We start from the raw sequence: 10400 nt of genomic DNA on the forward strand, positions 1-10400 counted from the left end.
ATATATTGGGGGAAATTCATTGAAATTAATGTTACAAAGGTTGTGTGCCACCCCCAATCTCTGCTGAGTGGTAGCAAGATTCCAGGTGGTTCTAGGCCAGGGGTCAGCAAACCTTCAACAGGGGACCGCTCCACTGTCCCTCAGACCTTGTGGGGGGCCGGACTATATTTTGTAGGGGGGGGGGGAGAACGAATTCCTATGCCCCACAAATAACCCAGAGATGCATTTTAAATAAAAGGGCACATTCTACTCATATAAAAACATGCTGATTCCTGGACCATCCGCAGGCTGGATTTAGAAGGTGATTGGGCCGGATCTGGCCCCTGGGCCTTAGGTTGCCTACCCATGTTCTAGGCACTCACCCAGGGTTGCGTTTCAAATGGGAAATCAAGGCACAGTGGAGACTTTATTGTACCCATATTTACCCGTGGGTCTACTTTGGAGAGAGTTCAGAGCATTACATCTCTGAGGAGCTTGCTTTCCCAGCAGTGCAGCAGTGGATTCCCAAGGCAGTCTGACCTCCATCTCCATGCCTCTGTCCCAGCCTGCCAAGATGGCTCTGCCTTCACAGCAGCTCATGGAGTCCTCTCCCTTCTTCCCCAACCTCTACATTTCAAAAGGATGCATTTTTCCTGTGTAACCTCTCCCTCCCATCTTTGCTATTTACCCAGAGCTCAGGCAGAGGGTCAATTGTCCATTGATGGCCCTTGTCCCCAGGTGATTTCCTTGTTTAGCGTGCATTTTAAATCTAAGGTCTGGCACCCAGGAACTTTAGGCGATCCTTGCCCCCTGCAAACCCATGACAATAATATCAATGCTCTCATTCGTACAGCTAGGACTTTGCCTTCAGTTGTAATCCTGGAATCCTATTGAGTGACTGCCTCTGGCAAACTTTTTGCAACATCGACTTGTGGCATTCTCCCTATGATGGCAATAACATGATTTTATAGGAGTTGATGGGAGGCCCTGCCACCCATATGCCTTGCTATAATCTTTTACAGAAATGCAAAGTTTTCTTTTTAATCAAATCTGCTTCTCTTTCAGACCTCGAGTCCCTTCCTCTCACTTGAAACAATTCTTTCTTTCAGGAATTCACAGCATGGTCCCATACAATAAAAAGACACAACCATATGTTTCACCATGTTTGCTCGGACTATGAAGACCCTGTTTCTCCTTCTCCTTCTTACATATGTTTATTATCTGTTTAAAAGCTACAAACGCCAATCGTATATCTCATTTTCATCAGACTTATTTTCTCATTACTCAGCTATTTGCAGCAAGAGAACATGAGCGCTAAAAGGCCCCCATCTGATGCATGTGTAATAATACTCATATGGTTGCTTGACAGAAAATAGGAAATAGTAGAAGTTTGTAAACAAACGAATCCACCTACATCTCGGTCAGAGAATGTGTCACAAGCCTCATGCAACCAGCTTTTTCTCACATAATGTGAGACCTACATTTTTGACATGTCAGACCAGTGCCTTTTATTTCCTATTCAGCTCCATTTCTAAGGCCATTTTTTACCCAGCAGGTTCCACCGTCTACCTCACGTGTGTTACAATAGTACTAAAATATGTACCCATCTTAGAAATTCATAAGTGGTTCCATTACCCCTGAATCCAGAGATTATAAATCACAAAAACCTGTTTGTGTAGGTATTCTTTGGCGATCTTTCTCAGACTTCTTACAAATAACAGCACTGGCAAAGAAACAAAACATTCCTGGGCTCCCATCTGAACACACGTTCTTTTAGGAATCAGAATTTCCACACATTTTTCTCCTGGCTACGTGTTTTTTTTTTATGAGTTGACAATTCACCAGATTTTCCCAAGGCACATCAAGAGAGCCGCCTTGCACAGTAACATCCTGTAGCTAACTGGCTTCTTTCTAGATGTACCGTATTTTTTGCTCTATAAGACTCACTTTTCCCCTCCTAAAAGTAAGGGGAAATGTGTGTGCGTCTTATGGAGTGAATGCAGGCTGCACAGCTATCCCAGAAGCCAGAACAGCAAGAGGGATTGCGGCCTTCGCTGCGCAGCGATCCCTCTTGCTGTTCTGGCTTCTGAGATTCAGAATATTTTTTTTCTTGTTTTCCTCCTCCAAAAACTAGGTGCGTCTTGTGGTCTGGTGCGTCTTATAGAGCGAAAAATACAGTATTTTCTTGTGCTGTGTTGAACTTGTCACAAATTACAAAAATGAGAATGCAGCTTTACAAACCTCTGCCAGCACAACTGAGAAAGAATCTTTTTTTACTATTGTTAAGTGGCTGCTTAGTAATGCAGCAAATCATTTTTAGGGAGACAGTTCATAATAGGCTTTAAATGTATTACTAGTCCTTTGGGCTATCAAATTAATTGTGAATGGGCAATTAACTTCATCACAACTGCAGAGGCCATAACAATCTTTCAACAGTATATCATAGAATTTTATATTTGTACACTGATGAATGCTGCATGTGGTACATATCCGTATTTTTCGCTCTATAAGATGCACCAGACCACAGGACGCACCTAGTTTTTGGAGGAGGAAAACAAGAAAAAAAATATTCTGAATCTCAGAAGCCAGAACAGCAAGAGGGATCGCTGCGCAGTGAAAGCAGCAATCCTTCTTGCTGTTCTGGCTTCTGTAATAGCCGCGCAGCCTGCATTCTCTCCATAAGACACACACACATTTCCCCTTACTTTTTAGGAGGGAAAAAGTGAGTCTTAAAGAGCAAAAAATACGGTACATTCCAGTCCACCTGGGCCTTGCCACCATATTAATCTATTTTTCTTTGATTTTGAACACATATTTAAGTTCTATAACAGGAATTCATCTTGATTAATAGAAAAGCAAATAAAAACATGTAAACAGACCTGCAACATTCTGAATATATAGTGCAGATTGCTATCTAATGTATATATACCCTTTTAACATAATTGACTGGTTCTTCATAACTGTTAGGATTTTGCGGCAGGCAGCTGTTTTGAAGCACTGAATGAGCTTCATCCAGATGTTAACAGGCAAGTGCCCATATTACATTCAATCATATGTGAGGGGAAAGATCAGGAAGGAAATGGGTGTAAAGGCTATGTCCATAGCACAGTACAGTGGTACCTTGGTTCTCAAACTTAATCCGTTCCGGAAGTCTGCTTCAAAACCAAAGCATTCCAAAACCAAGACGTGCTTTCCCACACAAAGTAATGCAAAACGAATTAATCCATTCCAGACTTTTAAAAACAACCCCTAAAACAGCAATTTAACATGAATTTTACTATCTAGCTAGACCATTGATCCATAAAATGAAAGCAATAATCAGTGTACTGTACTATAAAATAAATAAGACAGTATTGTAGATGATAAAAATGAAAATTTAATTCTTTTCCTTCCCTGCACTGATGATAGTCATTGTTTGGATGGGGGGGCGGGGTATCCATTTCCGCAGTCACACAGTCAATCAGTAGCTGAACTGGGTTCCACAGTCACAAAAACATATTAACTGAAAAAGCCTCAAAAACAAAAACAGCAAACTTAATCCATTCTGGAAGTCCGTTTGACTTCCAAGATGTTTGAAAACCAAGACGCAGCTTCTGATTGGTGCAGGTGCCCCGGAAACAATAGCTGACAACCACATCAGATGTTCGGTTCCAAAAATCGTTCAAAAACCGGAACACTTACTTCTGGGTTTTCAGAGTTTGAGAACTAAAGCATTTGAGAACCAAGGCGTTTGAGAACCAAGGTACCACTGTACTTGCTGCTGCAGCATGTCTATGAGTGGAAGAAACAGGAATAGCTAGACTTGGCATCATGAAATGAAGACAATGGTTTATATATGCTCCTGAAAGCAGCAGACTTAGCAAAATAAAAACCATGAGGTGGGAATCACCTATTGTGTTAGGTTAGCAGGAAAACAGGCAAGGCTTAAGTAGGTCTTTGAAATGCAACTCTCTCTTATTGCTACATTTCATGTCTGGGCTAAACTCCACCTATGAACATGCATACTACAAGAGTTCAGAAGCTCCAATGAACACTAATACTGAATCACAGTGTCAGCATATATTCAGCAAGACCAACCCAAGTACAGCAACCTAAAATACTCAAGATGTGTAGGACAATCCAGTGCATATTTACTTAAAAGTAAGTTGCAGTGTGTTTACTGTTTGTGGACCCATGGAATTTACTGCCAGGTAAGTGTGGACAGGAAGAAACTGATTTAGGCTGCAATATCCTGGGAACGTGTACACAGCTTGTGTGTGTAACTAGCAGTATATTGAGAAGCCACCATCCACCAATGGCAGGAGGAAAGAAACCTGATCTGTTAGGGGAACCACAAAATTCACCAAATCATTATTTCAGACAGTATTTGCAACAGCAAAAGGCATTCTAGTTTGGGAGAAATTGTCAGTTTCTGAGCTCCTCCTGGGCTGAAAGAAACACTGTAACTGTGGCAGAGCAGCTATCTTGAGGGAAGATTTCAGAATCTTTGGAATGATAGTTGTAGATTTATTGTACTATAAACCGATGGTCTGGAAAAACTCCTAAAATGGGTTATGGGTTGAGCTTTTGAAACTGCACAGATTACGGGAGGATGGTGGCTACAGCAGAGTTCAACACAAGGCTTCCAGGTGAACACACATAACGATCACCACTGCAGCCCCTTCCACAAACTTCTTTATACAGTGGTACCTCGGGTTAAGTACTTAATTTGTTCCGAAGGTCCGTACTTAACCTGAAACTGTTCTTAACCTGAAGCACCACTTTAGCTAATGGGGCCTCCTGCTGCTGCTGTGCCGCTGGAGCACAATTTCTGTTCTCATCCTGAAGCAAAGTTCTTAACCTGAAGCACTATTTCTGGGCTAGTGGAGTCTGAAGCGTATGTAACCCGAGGCACCACTGTACTATGTATCTCGTTCACTGCTCATACAAATGTCTACACTGTGACAAAATATATTTTGAAAGTCAGGGGTGACCATCTTCCAACATATTTGCATGTTGCAGAGGAGCAGAAATCACAGGGTAAAGAGGAATTGCCACCAAATGCAGCTTTTATTCTTGAAATCAAAATAAACCCCCCACCAAGACAGTCCTCCAAATGGGCTTGAGGCAGATAGCATTTGTGCTGCATTGCTACCTTGGTCTCAGCCACACATGTACAGATATCTTCCTGCAGAATACATCCCCATTCATTGTCCAAAAAGTCACTTCATATTGGATGTGGTGATAAATGTTCAGCCATACACGGCATTTGCTATGTAGCCCTTGCCTAATTTTGGCCCACTGTGGAGAAAATTTCAGAATAGTACATCTCACCAAAATCTGAGCTCTCAAAATTAAAAATAGTAGAGCCTATCCCCTCCTGTCTCTCTTTGTGAATATTGTCAAAAGAAGATTATCCTCGGAGTTTCCAAGGAGAGGCTGCAGGGCATATCAGTGAGGCTAGAGCAGTGAATTTCATTCATCAGCAGGTGATTGAACTACATGGAGGTCCAACTCTATGATTACAGGTGTAGGAACCCCAAATGTGGTTCAGACAAGTCCTCTATGCTCTAATCTGGGCCAATTTATCTGGCAACTGAGAAATAGCATAGGAGAAGTGTGATGTGTCCAATCGATTTAACAAATGCAATGAGGCAAGAGCTGTACATAATGTTCCGAGTGTGGGTGTACCTGCCACACGACGTCTCATATGCCCTATGCAAGAAGGATTTGTGTGCTAATTAAGCAGGGCTATCACTCAAGTAAAGAGATGTTAATGAGTTTTAATAAATGATTCACTTAAATGTCTTTTTTCTATTAAAGGGAAGATTTATTTGTTTGTTTCTAGATAATGCACACATGTAGCATAGCAACCAAACAGAAATCATTAGGTCCACAGCTACATAAATATTAAAATGGAAAAAGTAAATTGCTAAGCATGTTGAGGGACTTTAAAGCAGATTGGGGGCCATTTTCGCCTGTGTGAACTGGAGCTTTTCACGTGGTGCCTGTGCCATGTGCAACGGTTGCGAAGGCAGAAGATAGCATGGTTGTACACTCCCACCGATATAGGTTTTTCCAATTCCATTACAGAAAGCGGCTGCCCCAAAAGCACATCAGCCACTCATGTGAAAATGCCCTTTGATTTAATGAGCTGTCTCCCTAATATAATAAGCCCCTGTTAACTGGAACAAGTTCATAAACTCCAGATAGCAACTGGCAGCTGGGAGCAGCGACACAAGACTGGCTCTTTGCCACTTTTTACCATGCCAGGACTGAGCGCCAAGGCCTGGTACAGACTGGTGAGTTTAGCCCACAGAAACAGTCCCGACTTGCTTCCCCTCTGATTTTGCTGGGAAAGGACAAGCTATTGTTTCCCTCAAAGCAATTCCCTGATGCAACTAATAAGCTTTCAAAGGGGATCAGTCACACTTGGCACTTCATGGCTACTTGCTGGGCCACGACAGTTGCGTTTTCCGCTCAAGATTGTTTGCAGTATCTTTTTCCCAGGGCCTCAAGGTAAGGCATACCAGATATGCTTCTGTGCTTTCTCTTCCACCCTAACCCCACTCTCATTCTGCGCACACCAAGTAAATGATCACAGCAGCTCCTTGATGACCAGGCTTGCCTTACATAAAGCTGGCTGGGTTTCTCAGAGGCCCTTCCACCGCTTCATGTTTGACTACACTGTGCTGCCTCAGTCTCTATTCCTGCCAGTTTACTTCTTTCTTTAATTGTTTCTGACTAAGAGGAATGTGGGACAACATCCGAGGCCAGCCAGGACAGGATGCCAAGAAAGGGAGGGGGGTATTAAAAGGTTAGACTACGCACTGCTTCTCTTGGGAGAAAATTCAAGCCTAAGGGATAAGGGGGTTTCCATTCGGCCTCACAGCCAGATTGCTCCAGCAAAAGAGTTTGAGTTCACTGAACTGACCGGGCCTGATATGGATTTGAGCAACCAGTGCAGAGTTTTGCCACATTCCAGGACCTCAGAACTGGGTGGCCTGGTCTGCATATCATGCAAAACATTTGCCGTTGATGCAAAACTTTTATTCCTATTTTGTATGGGAAATACACTTTATGAGTTTTTAACATTAAAAAATGAAATGCATCTGCGTGCCATTCAATCGAGCGTGAGGCTTCTGCCTTCAGTTAATTGCTGGATTTGGGCCTGGGGAAATTAAACTTTGCTGTGACCTCGGGTGAATTGGAGGTGGCAGTATTTGGGACTGGTAATTCAAAGCAACCATATAGAGCAAATGAACAGAAGGAGCGCGATGGGGATGATCAAAGAGAAAAACTGGCTGTCATAAACCAGTAACAAATATCCTGAGAAGAAGTGATCCTGCAGAGACTGTGTGGAGAATATCCACCCTGGGGGTTTCCATTTCACCCAGTTCTTTTCTCAACTGTATTGTCCCTTACACAGCACAAATGGATTGTAACAGCTAATATGATATTAGTAAAATATGTTGCCAGATTTTGTATTTAATGCTAGTAACCGTGATTCAGTTTGAATCATGCTTAGAAAGGTATTTCCATGACTAGTTGCATTAGACTGTGCATTCCAGATGGTAGTAATGTAAATGGGATAGTGCAGGCATGTCCAAAGTCCATTTCAGGGGCTTCATCTGGCCCGCTGGTCGGTTTAATCTGGTCCCTGTGGCAGTTTATTTCCTAGGGTAAAATCCTAAAAAAACCTCAACAACTTCAGTCCTAAAAATAGCTCAAAAATCCTTTAAAAAGGTCAACAACTTTGGTCAGCCCTCACTGCCCTCCACTTCATCAAATCTGGCCCTCTTTGAAAAAAGTTTGGACACCACTGGGATAATGGATAGATGGCACTTGGACTCAGATGTACAGTGTGATGCATATTTGAGCACACATCAGATTTACAGCATCTGATGCATAGCAGATGATAACCCCGTAGAGGCCTGCTTACATGAGCCGATAGCCTGATGCTGGATGAGGGCATTTGTTTTAGCTGGAATTATATAAGCATTATTTGTGCATGCCTTCAAAATATGTGTTTCCATTTTTCGTGGCAATAAAGAACAAAAGAAGGCCAGATGCGACCTGCTAGCTTCTGTTTCTTCCGCATGTTGCCATAACCGAAATAAGCATTCCGAAAACCACAAACACGGTCTGCAAAGAGCAGAGGACGGGACATTGTGCAGAGGAGCTATTAACAAGATAGGTGGTCCAAAGAGTATAAACAAGTACAAATCATGCTAGGTCACGCATAGCGAAGAGCATCTGGAACTTGGAAATGTTAGCTCTTTCTCTTTCCTAACATTTTTAGACAAGTTTCTCCAAAGAGTCTCACGCACCTGCCAGTCATTTGGCCGGACTTTGATTACTGCTAACAGTGAGTAGGAACAGAATAGCCTGTGTTTCATCTCTCACCAGAAAACCACTAGGCTCCAGGGGGAGAGAGAAACATGTGGGGAGGGATCCAGCAAGAGCCTGTTATAGGTACACAGCTAAAGGGCTTTCATAGATTTCTGTTTTGGCAGCAGCCCTTCCTCTCCTACCCTTGAATTCACAAAGAGAGAGAGGAGTCAAAATGAATTTGGAGGTTGGGGAGAATGGCTGTGGAATAAATGATGGGCCATGTCCAACTAAGTCACTGCAGGAGCAGAACAGAACTTATGCAATGAAACTGCTCTCCCTGCCATGCCCCCAAATCTGCTCTGCGTTTCTTCCCCACATCCCTCTGGAGTTTTGTATAAAGGAGGGATGTGCAGGGAGAGGAGATGGAGAGGAAGTTATGTTGCACCATGACTTTGTTGGATTCAACCCTTTATATATTTATGTACCTATATACTACCTTCTACATAACAACCTGAGGCACAGCACAACAAAAATAAAACAAGAAGTTGTTGTTGTTGTTGTTGTTGTTGTTGTTGTTTAGTCGTGTCCAACTCTTCGTGTCCCCATGGACCAGAGCACGCCAGGCACTCCTGTCTTCCACTGCCTCCCACAGTTTGGTCAAGCTCATGCTGGTAGCTCCGAGGACACTGTCCAACCATCTCGTCCTCTGTCGTCCCTTACTCCTTGTGCCCTCAATCTTTCCCAACATCAGGGTCTTTTCCAGGGAGTCTTCTCTTCTCATGAGGTGGCCAAAGTATTGGAGTCTCAGCTTCCGGATCTGTCCTTCCAGTGAGCACTCAGGGCTGATTTCCTTAAGAATGGAGAGGTTTGATCTTCTTGCAGTCCATGGGACTCTCAAGAGTCTCCTCCAGCACCATAATTCAAAAGCAACAATTCTTCGGCGATCAGCCTTCTTTATGGTCCAGCTCTCACTTCCATACTTTACTACTGGTAATGTACAAGAAGTTAACACAGTTTAAAACATCTAAACAGCAGTAACAACACAAGGAATAGTGACAATGCAAATCCTGAGGTGTCCATAGCAGTTCCACCCATTTGCAGCATATATACTTAATATTGGTCTTCCATCTGATATTTGATATAAACTGGTATCTATATGCCACAGACAACAGTTACTGCAACTACTGGACGCTACATCTATTCTCCTCCTACCCTTGATTTTTTTAAAACTGTTCATCCAGTGTGAAAGAGTAATGGCTGAAATGTAAAATACATGGTTTAATGTTCAAGTGGACTCATGTGCAGTCAGTGAAATACACACACACACACAGAGAGAGAGAGAGAGAGAGAGAGAGAGAGAGAGGGAGGGAGAGACTAAGGTTTACTCAACTATTTGAGAGATTTGGAATTGTGGGGTTTTGTTTTTTGTTTTGTTTTTAAAAAATCAGTTTGTGGTTTTTTAAAATTATGATTCTTTTCTGTTACAAATTATCAAAGAACAGTAAAACAAACAAAGCTATCCTTCCCTCGCCCTCCCCAGGAAATGAAATTACTAGATTACCGTGAAGCCAGCAACCATTAGACAAACACAATTCCAGTTACTTATCCAAATGAATAAACAAATTATAGAATTACACTAGCCAGAAAATTTTGTAGCATGAGGAAAGTTCCACTGCATCTTTTTTAGCTTTATACATAATAAAGGTGTAGCAAACCATTGTAAATGTGTCCTTTTGTATCAAACCCGTTGCAAGATTTAATTGGTTAGTAATTTTTCTACCCAAGTTAACTGCCATGCTTTCTTTCACCATGTGGCAACGGATGCTGCTTCCAGAAATTTCCAATACCTTGCTCCCAACAGTAACTGACCAATGAGATGTCTGAAATACAGGTTTGTGTTATCTCCCAAGAAGAGGTTTACACTTACACACACACACACACACACACACACACACACACACACACACCTTTCTTTATTCTCCACTCAAGTCATTAACAGGGTTCAAGGACACATTCCATCCTGGCAAAAACACTCAGGGTAAGGTAAAGGTAAAGGTAACAGTAAAGGACCCCTGGATGGTTAAGTCGAGTCAAAGGTGACTATGGGG

The sequence above is a fragment of the Podarcis filfolensis genome (genome assembly GCF_964270895.1).
Source record: "Podarcis filfolensis genome assembly, chromosome: 2".
NCBI lineage: Eukaryota > Metazoa > Chordata > Lepidosauria > Squamata > Lacertidae > Podarcis > Podarcis filfolensis.